A 12,169-nucleotide genomic window follows, 5' to 3' on the forward strand; every position below is an offset into this window, starting at 1 on the left:
ATAATATCAGTATCAACTCATTGGCATGACACTAAACTTTATATCTATGTGTCAACATATGACCACAGTTCTTTCTAGCGGCAAAATCAGTGTTTCCAATATAAATGAATGGAAGAGGATACATTTTTTTGCCAGATTACAGATTTTACCAAATATAATTTCTGTTCAATTCAACATTTGTTTAAAAATAGGAGAATTAGGACACGTCTAACTCTTTAAAACCCAGCTCCTCAGCTCTGAAAGCAACTTAATCAAAAAAACAAAACAAACAAAACAACTTAGATGTGAAGAAACTGTTGGCGCTAATAAACATGGAGTAAAATCCTTACAGTTTCATGAAGTCACATAATTTTATCAGTTAAAGTTTTGTTTTAGCTATTTATCTATAACAAATGCCTAAATGCTACTGTTATTCTTTGAATGTCTTTAATGTTTTTTTCTTTCTTTTTTCTGTAAAACACTGTTAATTCATGCGTGAATTGTGCTAAAAACATTACAGCAGCCTTGCTTTAGGCCTAAGTCACGCAATTCGCTGTACTGTCCAAAAACACCACAACTACAGCTACGCAAGCTAATGCCTGAAGAGATGGTGGACAGTGGGAGCCATCCAGGCTAATGTGCTGGGTCCAGAGAGGAACTCAACCTGGCCTAAAACAAAACAGCCAGGCTATTTATCAAGCAGCAGATGCTGACTCCTTAAATAGCCTGGCACAGAAACTGCTCCAAACTAGGCCATTATTGCAGAAAAAGATAGAACAACTGGATTTATCACTGGGATTTTGGTCCCTTTCCTATCAGCTGCTTTACTTTCTAATCTTTTTAGCCTGTTTTAAAATGTTTCACCAAAAAAAAAAAAAAAAACTGTCTATATTTCATTTTGGGCTTGTTCAGACAATAATATTTCTGTTCCGGGGGATCAGTCACGGAAGAATTTTATTTCATCTTTTATTTATATTTATAGTAAAGACATTTGGGGCCCTCATATCTCTGGCTTCAATTAAGGAAACAAAATAGGCCCCCGCCAGCTTTGGGCCGGGGCCACAAATATGTTACACATCCATTCTCTGCCTTTCTTGTTTTGCTGCTATGGTGAAAAGAAAATAGCGGTGAACTTTCCCTGAACCAGACTTCCTTTAATGGCCCCGGCCGTGTGTTGACCCAGCAGAGTCGGCTGGAACCTGATACTATCCAGCTCACTACGCCCGCACGGGCAATCAGATTACACGGGGCCCAACAATACACTCCACACGAGTCCAATTTCAAGCGCCACAATGCAATAAAAGCGCAATAATTGAATTCACGTTCTCACCCCCGTTTACAGGAAGCCGACACAATGCGATGGGCATAACAAGAGAGGGCGATAACGCATTAGACATCGGGATAGTTCTGATCTCATGGTGGGATTCTGATGACTCACTTTCGGTCGTCTTTTTTTTTTTTTATTGTTCTTTTTTTTTTCTTCTTTTCCCCGACGACGGAAGTAGCGACTGAGCTCTTATTACCCAGAACGCCGTTAATGCAGTGATTATGATCTGTTATAAATCAATTGAAACCACAAAAGTAATGTTAAGCCCAAGTGAGCACACTCCCTTAGTGGATTTGGTTACACAGAAAGAAAGAGGGAAAAAAAAAAATCATCTGCTCTTCCCATCTTGGGATATCTTCAGGAATTCAGTCCGATAATGTCCTCTGTGGCTCCGGCTTGCAGAGAAAGAGCATAATATTATTTCCCGGTGGTTATGATTGAGCCATTAACCTTTTATCTCGGTCTTTTGTTTGACGTTTCTAAAAAGGTAAGGATGGAGATATTTATTCCATTTCCGCCCAGCTGGCCAAAACAAGCGGGTGAATCATTCGTCTGGGGCGTGGGTAAACAAAGGGCCTCCTTAGGTCTCTGCCAATCAGGCCTTATAAAATATTAACCCAATGTCATTGCCCTTTTAAAAATCTCTCACCTAGAATTCCCTAATTGTTCCTTTTTCTTTATCTCTGCGGTGCAGAGAGTAAATAAATTAACAAAATAGCTTTTAACGCCCCGGGTAACCTTTTAACTGAAGGATTATCTGGGGTTTATTTTTCATTTCTCTCGCTGCGATAGCCGAGCATGCCCCATTGATTGGTTTGCTGGGGTGGTGACCAGCCATGAAAACAAGGTCTTATTGATAAAACAAAGCAGCTTCTTACCTTTTAAGTGCCAGGTCAGGCAGAATTTCAGCTACACCCCCACATCACCATATCCCCATGCCTCCCTCCACACCACCACCTCCCCTCCTTGCACCTTCCAAGACCATCAGGGGCCTGAATATGCTGAGCTGATGGTTTCTTCTTCTTCTTTTTTTTTGTTGCTCCAATCAAATAGTTTAAAAATATGCACACATCTCCCCCAAGAGGTTAACTATGTTTGTTGAAAGATGAGGATAACATGTCTGTGGTGTTTTCCTGCAAATTTTAAATCCCAACAGGTATGATAAGAGCTTTGATTGAAAGGAGGAGATGAAATGCTTTAATTCTAAGAGCAGAGAAAAAAATAATAATTAAAGGAGTTGGCAAGTAAAATTAATCATGTACAAGCTTTAATCCAAAAATAGATTTGAACTAGAATGGCAAGGTGGGGGGGGGAAATGAATAAATACAAATTTCCCAATGTGAATTTATGATGATAACATATATGTCCAATTAATTATTATCTGATTAGCATGTGCTCTTTGCTCTCTGGTTCCCAACATCATCAGCCGCAGTAAGATCAGGTATGGGAGATATATTAATGAAGGCTATGCAAGCTATGTAATTCCTATTATTTCTTTGGATTAATTTATTATGATTTTTTTTTTCTTTTAGTTAACTGTTATGTTTGCAATATTTTGAAAATAAAAATAGTCAGTGATGGACATACAAAAATGCCAAAATGTCTCTCACACCAGCAAATAGCTCTATCAACACAACTTTTCCTGGTGAAAATGTAATTATTACTTATTATTATGGATCCTGGACAGAAGAGCAATTGCTCCCCACAGTGAATCAACGGTTGAGACTCTTATTTTGAAATTATATAAGAAGTAGCTCTTGGGCTGGCTGGCAGCAACTGCTTTGATTCAGGTAACTTCAAACCTCCACCTGTGTGAGTTTTTGCAGTTTGGGTCAAACATCTGTGAATAGATGAAAACTTGAGACACCTTCTAAAAATGTTTATAGCTAGTTATTTTGTTAGTTCAAACACCAAATATGCCTTATTATGCATTAATATGCACAGTGGAAACAATGTAGGCACTACTGCAGAAGCTAACATCCACCATCTTCCTTATCACTGCTACTGGGGTTACAGCCAATCAGTGACCAGAAAAATGAATGGAGCCCTAAGATTGGCTGATTTGGAAACTCCAGCCAATATTATGTCAAGTGTATTTCAGCTTTGTATACACTTTACCTATGCTCTACAAAAATGGCTGCATGTCTGCAGATACAAAACCGCATAAACAAGATTTGAGCATTTTAGAATTGTTTATGTCTGTATTTAAGAAAAACACTTTACCAACATAAAAATTGACTATAAAGTCAAGTTTGTGGCTGCAAAAGGGATTGTTTATGGTCCAAAAAGAATGTAGGAGACAAAATTACCCTATGTACAGATGAAATGAGTGTTACAAAACCACAGACAAAGCCCTGACCACTATAAAATGGTGGGGAACGTTTTTACTACTCAGTATAAAAGGAAACAAACATTGCTTAACAAAACATTGTAAAACGGACATTGTTTAACATCCAAAACAAATAATTGTAGAGCTAGAATCTCAGTCAGGTCTTTCTGATGCAATTTTGCTGCAAGAATAATAACATTGACCAGCCAGCAAAAATATAGCACGTTCAAGTCCCCTAATGTCTGATACCAGGCGGTAGACAGGTAAAATGTAAACTGAATTTTTATTATTTGTTATTATTTATTTGAAATGTGTTTATTAAAAGACACATTTCAGAAGTATGAAACCTTTAACTTCCTTGTAAAACCATAGATGAGTTTCTCTTTTTTATTTTTGGACATTAGGATTACCGTTGACTGAAAGTATTACATGCTGCGTGCTCCAAGCAAAACTGAAATATTGCTCAATCATTACGGAGTTCTAAAAATGGAGTTTGTCATGTGAAAGGCTTAATCATATTTTGTGAAAAGAAAAAAAAAACGCTCCTAATTATGTTTCCATCAACACAGTTTCACGTTTCACCTAATATAGTTCTATGAAATGAATGTACCGATAAGCTCGAGAGTGAGAGATGTTATATGTCAAACATTATCTACTGCTCAATGTCCTGTATGTGTGTTTTCATTTTGTTCTGTTCATCCAGATTTGCTGTCAGTCAATAATTACAAATTACATTTATTTTTTTATCTTTTTCCTAATGATTTACGAACCAAACAACTTATGGATTATTAAAAGAAATGCCTACTTCATTATAAAAGTAATTATTGGCTGACTTAGCTGTGCGACAGTTTGCAATAGTTTGACAAAACGGCATCAGGAAAGAAGAGCAGAAGATTCGTTGCCTTCACTCGAAAAGAGGGTGAAAAAAAGATGATTTATATTTCCTGCTGACCTTGGCAGTCTATTCGTTGTGACGATCATAATCTCAGAGTCACAGTGTGATACATGAGAATGAATTCACTCATCCATCTTTTTCATGCATCCATCTATCCTTTCCCTGATCTTGTATCTGTATTTGCATTGAACCTATTCTTGGATTATCTCAATCAGTTGTCCCTCCTCGCACCTGTCAGACACTGCCTCGCACAGGTAGCCACAGTCCGCTTATCTGATCTAGATAGCTGGATTACAGCGAGTTGGTGAGTGCAGCGGGGTGGGGGGGGAAGAAAAACACACTTTTATTTATTAGAGTTAGGCAACAGCTGCATCCGCCTACAAAGCGGGAACCTTTGTTGCGGAACAATATATCACAGATCAAATGGTGTGAAATCAAAGGAGGGAGAGAGTTAGCATCAATCCGCCACTAAAACCCCCCTTTTAAACTGCTGTCTGTTCTCTGATCCCTGGGTGGACTAATGTGCAGGGTTGGGATCAGCAGCAGTCAGGAGAGAGTGGGTGCCTTCCTGGTGCCTTTGTCTGGCCTCGGCGGTGATTAGAGCCATGCTGGGTCACGCCATCGCCGTGCCTGACAGGGCGCAGGAGCCGGCTGCACCGCCTGCACGTCGGCCTTGCTAAAGGACGGCAGTCAGGGTTCCTACGCGCGATGAGAAAGTGTGGATCTTTACATCTTCACCCAGATGTGTATGAAGATGGAAAAAGAAAACTGAGCATAGAAAAAAATATATATATTTTTTAGACTTTGTTCTTTATTATCCATAAATTCTATATCATATTTTATCTATTTGTTCATCAATTTGTCATTCCATCAATCTAACTTTTTCCATCCGTCTTTCAATCTATTCCTGTCTAGAATCTAACCATTCATCCTTTGCATATCGGCTTCCATCCATCCATCCATCCATCCATCCATCCATCCATCCATCCATCCATCCATCCATCCATCCTTCCAATGTTTGTCTGAGATCCGTTCGTCTATCCATCCATCTATTTCCCCATCCATTATTTGTCCAACATCCATCCATCCAGCCAATCCTGCAGCATTTGATTTTAGCAGGTTCAAAAATGAAAGTCTGACCAGTGTAAAAATATGTGCTATACATTTGTAGTAGGTGTATTTATATCTTGACAAAAGGGACCGGAATTTACTTTTGCATAACGGCGGAAGTGGGACTTGATAAATGTGTAGGAGCCCTGGATAAAAAACTCCTACCAGGAACTGTGTCCTGTAATCGCATTCTGTTAGATGTTTGAAGCCTCTCAGGTGTGAAATAGAATATTGGAGTGATCTACAGCACGATAAACTGCCGATTATTCCCGTGCATCATTAATGTTAAACGCTGATTCCATAATTGTACATCCCATAACTACAGAGTCTCAGATTGTTCAGTATCACATCAACAGACTCTGATAATGAGTAAGCAGCCTTCCTACATCGTGGCGCCTGATGAGGAAAGCCTAATTGGTTGACTTTTCCATGCCTAATGGATGATTCTCTTAATTAAAAAGATACTGTACCAAATGTTAGAAATCAGATAGCGCTTAAAGTAAATGCGCTTAATCAAATATACAAGAATGAACAGTTCCAGGAAAGCCTAAACGAGATTGGTCGATATGATTTTCGTGCCAGTATTTATTAATTGCGAGAGCCTTTGGTTAGCAAAAAAAAAAAAAAAAAACAGAGCGGGGTCTTATCTTCAAACTGCGAGGGGAAAATTTCATCTAAACGCTCGCGCTGATCTCTCTTTTTTTTCATGAACTGCGATGCATATGAAACAAGTCTTCAAAACAAGGCTTTAAAAAACTTACCCAGTCAGGGTGCCTTTGAGGATATTTAATTAAAATCTAATCCTGCATTCATTAAGGCTCACATAAATTAAGCTGTCATTCATAAGATTTATGGATTCTCATTTGCATATTGCATACAATTCATCAATTACTCAAGTATGAAAGGAGCGCATTTCCCTTGGAGCTGCCTGCTAGCCTGCCAACATTTGAAATGAGAGAAAGAGCACAACTGTCAGGCATTCACTGCAAACTTTTCCCCACAATGTCTGTGCACTGATTAATCTCATTTCCTAGGCATCCCTTACAAGATTGTACACAGTCCAGCTGCACTTTTCAATTATTTCTCCTGTCCTCCCAACTAACTTTGAAAGCAGGACGGGCTAAACGTGCACTGGGGCTACTTTAGTCTTTATGTATATAACATGTCCTTTTTTCGCCGGGGTAATCATAAATTACAGATGGGGGGGGGATAAGGGGGAGGGTGTTTTAGAGATCCTAATGGAAGAGAACTGTAGTAATTCTATTGCAAATCCCATCAGGCAAATATTCTGCATCCTATAATAGCATATTTCCTGTCACATTTAGCGAAGAATACCTCCAGCAGGCATTCTGACAGAGGGAGAAGGCAGAAAAAAAGACAAGTGGGGGCAGAGGGTGGCTGGGTGACAGTGGGCAGGAAGAAAACAAAAGAGAGGGGGAGAATCTTAGAGGTAAAAACACATAAAAAAAAAAGACTCCCTCTTTGGACACGAGGCTATGGGAAACCCAGTGTGGAATAAGTGCTTAAACCAAGCGGTGCGTGAACGCATCTGAGATAAAAGGTCAGGCGAAAAAACAAACAGACCACTCGCGAGGACGAATGAAATTAATTGACTCATTAATATGCATGGCTAATAAAGCCCAAAATCCTAAAACAAAAATCATTGTCAACCATTCCCTTTTAATGGCTCTTATTTTCAGCTTGAGAAGAGCCGGTCTACAGGGTGTATCAATCTTAGGAGGGGTGGGGTTCCTCCGGCAAAACAGGCTTCGGGGGGCAACCTCAGTGTTGTGCGCTCATGTCCTCCCCAGCAGACAAAGGCAGAGTTGTTCTGGTGGAGGGATTAATTGAGAATTAATCCCGCTTTCTGGCAGTGGAACAGACCGGCAGTTAGGAGTGAAAGTCATCCTGAAGGGTAGTTAATTGGTTCCCCCCATCGCAAAAGCTTTGGAGAACAGAAATCAAGCTGCAGTTTTCATTAATCCTCCCTATTGTTTTGAGAAATTGTTGTAGAGAGTGACTTCAGATGGAGTCAACAGTTAAGGCTTTTAATTTGCTTTTAATTCTGCCAGCGGGGCGACAATTAACAAACCCCAAAGAACAATAGCTTGGAAAATTATGCTTTCGATTGACTCTAAATGACTCTGGAATCAAAAACCGATAAGCAATTATTATACTGTACTCTGCAAACGGTAAGTACCTCAAATATGCTTGAACCACTAGTTGTCTCAATGCCTCTCCCTTCATCTCTCCACAGGTGCTTAAAAAACTATACCTCATTCCTTATTTGTCATATTCCAACCAAAAACTTCAGTGTACTTTAATGGGATTTCGATGATTAACCAGGACAAAGTAGAGAATGAATACATGGTTTTCTTTCGTTAACACATAAAAGCATAAGAAATTATTTGTTTTCAGCCCCGTTTACTCTGAAACCTTAAATATAGTAAAAATTCAGTATAACCACTTGTCCTCAGAATTCATTTCAGCAGTAAATTAGACTTTTTTTAAAATAAAGATAGATACACCTCAATTAGATCAGATCGAGATCATCCGCGAACACCATCTTTCAAATCATTTCGATTCTCAACTGAATTAGCTTTGAGTAGGACATTCAAACACATGAATATGCTGTAATCCAAATAGGCTAGCGTGAAATGATGAACATGTGATGAGTCAAATTTTATTCCACTCCAAATCCGATCCAATAGAATGTCGATCGTGAGCCTACGCCCCAGTCTCAAATCTGTTGCAGCCTGTAGCAGCTTTTCTTCCACTATTGCTTTGTATTTAGCTTCACCCATCTTCCCATTAACTGTGAGCAGCTTCCCCGTACCTGCTGTATGGAGCATTAAGAAGTCTTGCAATGGCGATGAAATAGGAAAATAATAGAATATCAGTAGTGATATGAGCCTATTTTTCGTTTTCCTCTTTCTCACCTGTGTTTCCAACATTCTGTGACCTTTAGCATTTGGTGTCATTTGTGTTCGGTGTGATCATCTGCTGCTGTGTGACTCTGTCCAACTTTGTAAATATTTCATTAGCACTTAAACTGCTAATTCATGAAACTAGGAATACACCAGCCACCAATTATTGCACTCTATACAATCCTTTGATATATGATTACTGCACACACATTGACATTGCAATGATGAACCATATGTGATATTGTGCAGCTGTAGTTCTCACGGCATGGTGCTGCGTTTTTTTTGTGAGTTTCTTCAGTCAGAGGCTTAATCAGACCCTCTGCAATATCCAGTTACAGACTGTTACTGGAGGTCATCCATTAAATACTTTTTTATTACTGTTTAATAGCATATTTATTTCTCTTCCCTATTATTAAGTTTTAGAATTGCACCACCAGAACGCTGGATGTGATTAGTTTCAGGTCTAAATGGACACAAAAGACAGGAAGAGAGGATGATATAATGATAAGACAAGGAGACACAGCGACTAACAGCAGACATGGAGGAGGAAGAACGTGCAGAGGAAAAGAGAGAGAAGATAGTGCAAGAAAAAGAGGGAGGAGAGACAGAGAAAAAAAAACACACACACACACAGTTCACAAACAGACTCCAAGTTCAAGCAAAACAGGAAGAGTGCGGTGATTAGCATTAATTGCACTGAGGATTGGAATCCTGTGTGAAACATTAAACAAAAATTATCTACTGTTTATTCATTTTCCGGGTTTTCCTTTTTTCAATAATTAATTGAATGTAAATACTTTGAGAAGTCCAAAATTATCTAGAGAGGAAAAGAAATGTTTACACAATCAGGGAAAATGTTCCCGTCCTCCATCTCTCTCTTCTGTGTACACGGAAAGGTTAGGGGCTCGGGCCTGTTCCTTGCCGATTCCCCAGCAGAAGCAAGTGTCGGTTCCCCCGAGTGCCGACCGCTGGGACAGTGTTTGCATATTTAGATACAAGCCACCCTGTTTATGCAGCCCCCCCATGCCCCCCACGTTCTCTCTCCAAACCCCCCACCCCTCGATCAATTTGGCCAGCTGTGCTTTCAAATGTCTTTTTATTTTTTTCACCCCCCAACAACATCGAGACAAACCGGACAGAGTCTGACGTGTGAGTGCGCACACTTCACAGAAAGAGAGGGAGCAAGAGAAATGAGTTCAGAGGGAGCCCCCAGCCTGCGCGCCGTTCCCAGACGGGCATTTGTACTGAGTTAAAGACAAATCAAAGCCCGACGCCTCAACGAGACGCGGAAGAATCGGATTCCGTCTGCGTGCGTCCCTGTGATCCTTCCGGAAGCATCTCCGAGAGAGGAAATAACAAGGACTCAAACACGAGTCCCCGCCCCTGAAGCGGGGGCCAGACTGCAGGTGGCAGCTACAAGCTTTAAGTGTCACGTCGGTGACTGGCACGGAGAGCAAACACGACAATCGCTCCCGACAAGCCGCTAGGCGTTTCGCAAATAACTCTGTTCGGATGAGACGAGGCGTTCTCCGAGACTTTGCGTTTCTCTTAAAAGCTAAAACTCCATTTAAGCCTGGCAGGCAAGCAAACAGGCCCACTCAGCAGATACCGGGGAAGCTGCCGGGTGTGCTTGCAGCTTGATGGTATAATTCTTAATGTAATGGCTTGACGAGACATAAATCTTGGCCAAGCATCAGCTCACCTGAATTCTTTTCTCTGCCTCTCCCTCTGCCTCTCTCTCTCTCTCATGATGAATTGTTTGCTACATCTCGGAGACTAAAACCCTTCAACCTCTTCAAACCCGGGTTTCTAATAACGCGTAGGTGCTGGGGAGAGGTGACAGCATGATGAATATCACAACAGACAGCTCCAATATGGGACAATTTTACCAGATCGATATCTCACTGCAATATCAGAGAAAAGGAGCTGATATTAGTCTACACAGTGTATTACAGATGGGGTACATTTCTTCTCTGTGCACTCCCTGTGAACCTAGGCTATATTTCATCCGTGTCGCCGATGGTTTACACGCTCACAAATGCTGTGGAAAGTAATCACGCCGCGGCAGCCACGCCAGATGCATCTGCTTAGAATTATCCATATGTGTGATGCGCCTATAAGCCCCCTTGTTCAACACGCCGATGGACTTGCAAATAAACTGTGAATCACTTTAGAGGATGTTACAGGCCATTATTTCTGGCGAGACCAAATGTTTTGTCACGTTCTAATGGAGAGATCACAGGCAGGATGTGGGAGATGCGGCTCCTTAGAGGAAAGCAGGGGCTAAGAGAAAGGAAAAAAGAATAGGCAGTTGCTCGTTTTCGAACTCTTTTAATTTGCAAAAAGCTTCCGTTGCGTGAACACGGCAGATGTCGGTGCATTTGTCACTGAGCCGGTGACAGTTTTAAATCAGGTCTTGTTTTATTTAAATCAAATTTCAGTTGCAACTTCCCGACTTTGAGCTGAAGGCCAACAGAGTGTGTATACTTGATCCTCAGGGTGGGGAGAGCGGATAGGTAACTACTTGTGGGGCAAGCTTTAAAAACGAAGGGAATAACAATTGCTAACAGAATTCTAAGAATTTTCTCAGTTAAAAAAAATACTACAGCCTAAAAAACTGTAGTCACCTTTGAGGGAGTCCAATGTCTTATTTCTTCCATAGCAAGGACTGCCTTGCTGAATGTTTAATTTTGTTGAAAGGTAATCCTTTTTCTACCCTGATGCCACATCCTTGTTCAGGCATGTTTGGTGTAAGTGATGTCTATTCATACCAAAAATGAAATATGTCAAAAAAAACATTGTATTTTACCAATAAAAAATATTTTGCTGCCACAAGCCCCTGAACTGTCTAGCTCCCAACAAATGTGTCGTTTGGTTTTAATCTGGATTACCATCAACAAACATTAAACAAAAACTACAACAATATTATTTTTAAATATATTTTATTGCTGTAGTTATTGTTGTGAGAGCCCATTTATCACGGGAAAAGGTTATTTTGCTTACGAGAGAGGCATATTTGGAAATATTCCTCACATCAACTAAAATAGTCAAGTCATCCGTTTATCTATCCACTTTCAGTATCACTTATCCATTGAAGGGTCATGGAAGGGCTGGTGTCTCCAGTGGGCATTGGGTGAAAGGTGGGGGACACCCCAAACAGGTCAGGAGATCACCGTAGGGTCAGTTAAATCATGTTTTACATTTTTGTCAGAAATAATTTCTATGGCCAAGTCCAAGTCAAAAGCATGATGTTGTTTCCCTGAAGATTGCTCCAGATTGCCATAGCAATGGCAATCTTCCTCTCCATCTCTTTGGTTCCCACGGCATAATTACTATGCCTTCTACTGTGTTTACCAGGTTTTATGACTAATGTATCCCGGGACAACACCTTTTGATATAAACATGCTCCAATAAAATAGCTCCAAACTCAAGAACATTTTCAAAACTCGCAAAATTGCTGAAAAATTATTTTAAAGTGAAGGCAAGTTTTTTTTTGTTTTTTTTTTAATCAGCCCAGTCATATACACGTGATTATGTCCGCACGTGTGATTAGAGGGGTGAGTTTAATTTGCGATGAGACTAAATTATGGTTCAGGGGACTC

At 40.2% G+C, this 12,169-nt stretch overlaps 1 protein-coding gene across 5 annotated transcripts in view; it reads right to left on the reverse strand.

Moving 5' to 3' along the window:
• Positions 1–12,169, reverse strand: part of LOC102219296 (dachshund homolog 1-like) — a 136,777-nt gene that overhangs the window by 67,749 nt on the left and 56,859 nt on the right. The window lies entirely within an intron of this gene.

This window comes from Xiphophorus maculatus, chromosome 7, assembly GCF_002775205.1.
Source record: "Xiphophorus maculatus strain JP 163 A chromosome 7, X_maculatus-5.0-male, whole genome shotgun sequence".
In the NCBI taxonomy this organism is placed as follows: Eukaryota; Metazoa; Chordata; class Actinopteri; order Cyprinodontiformes; family Poeciliidae; genus Xiphophorus; species Xiphophorus maculatus.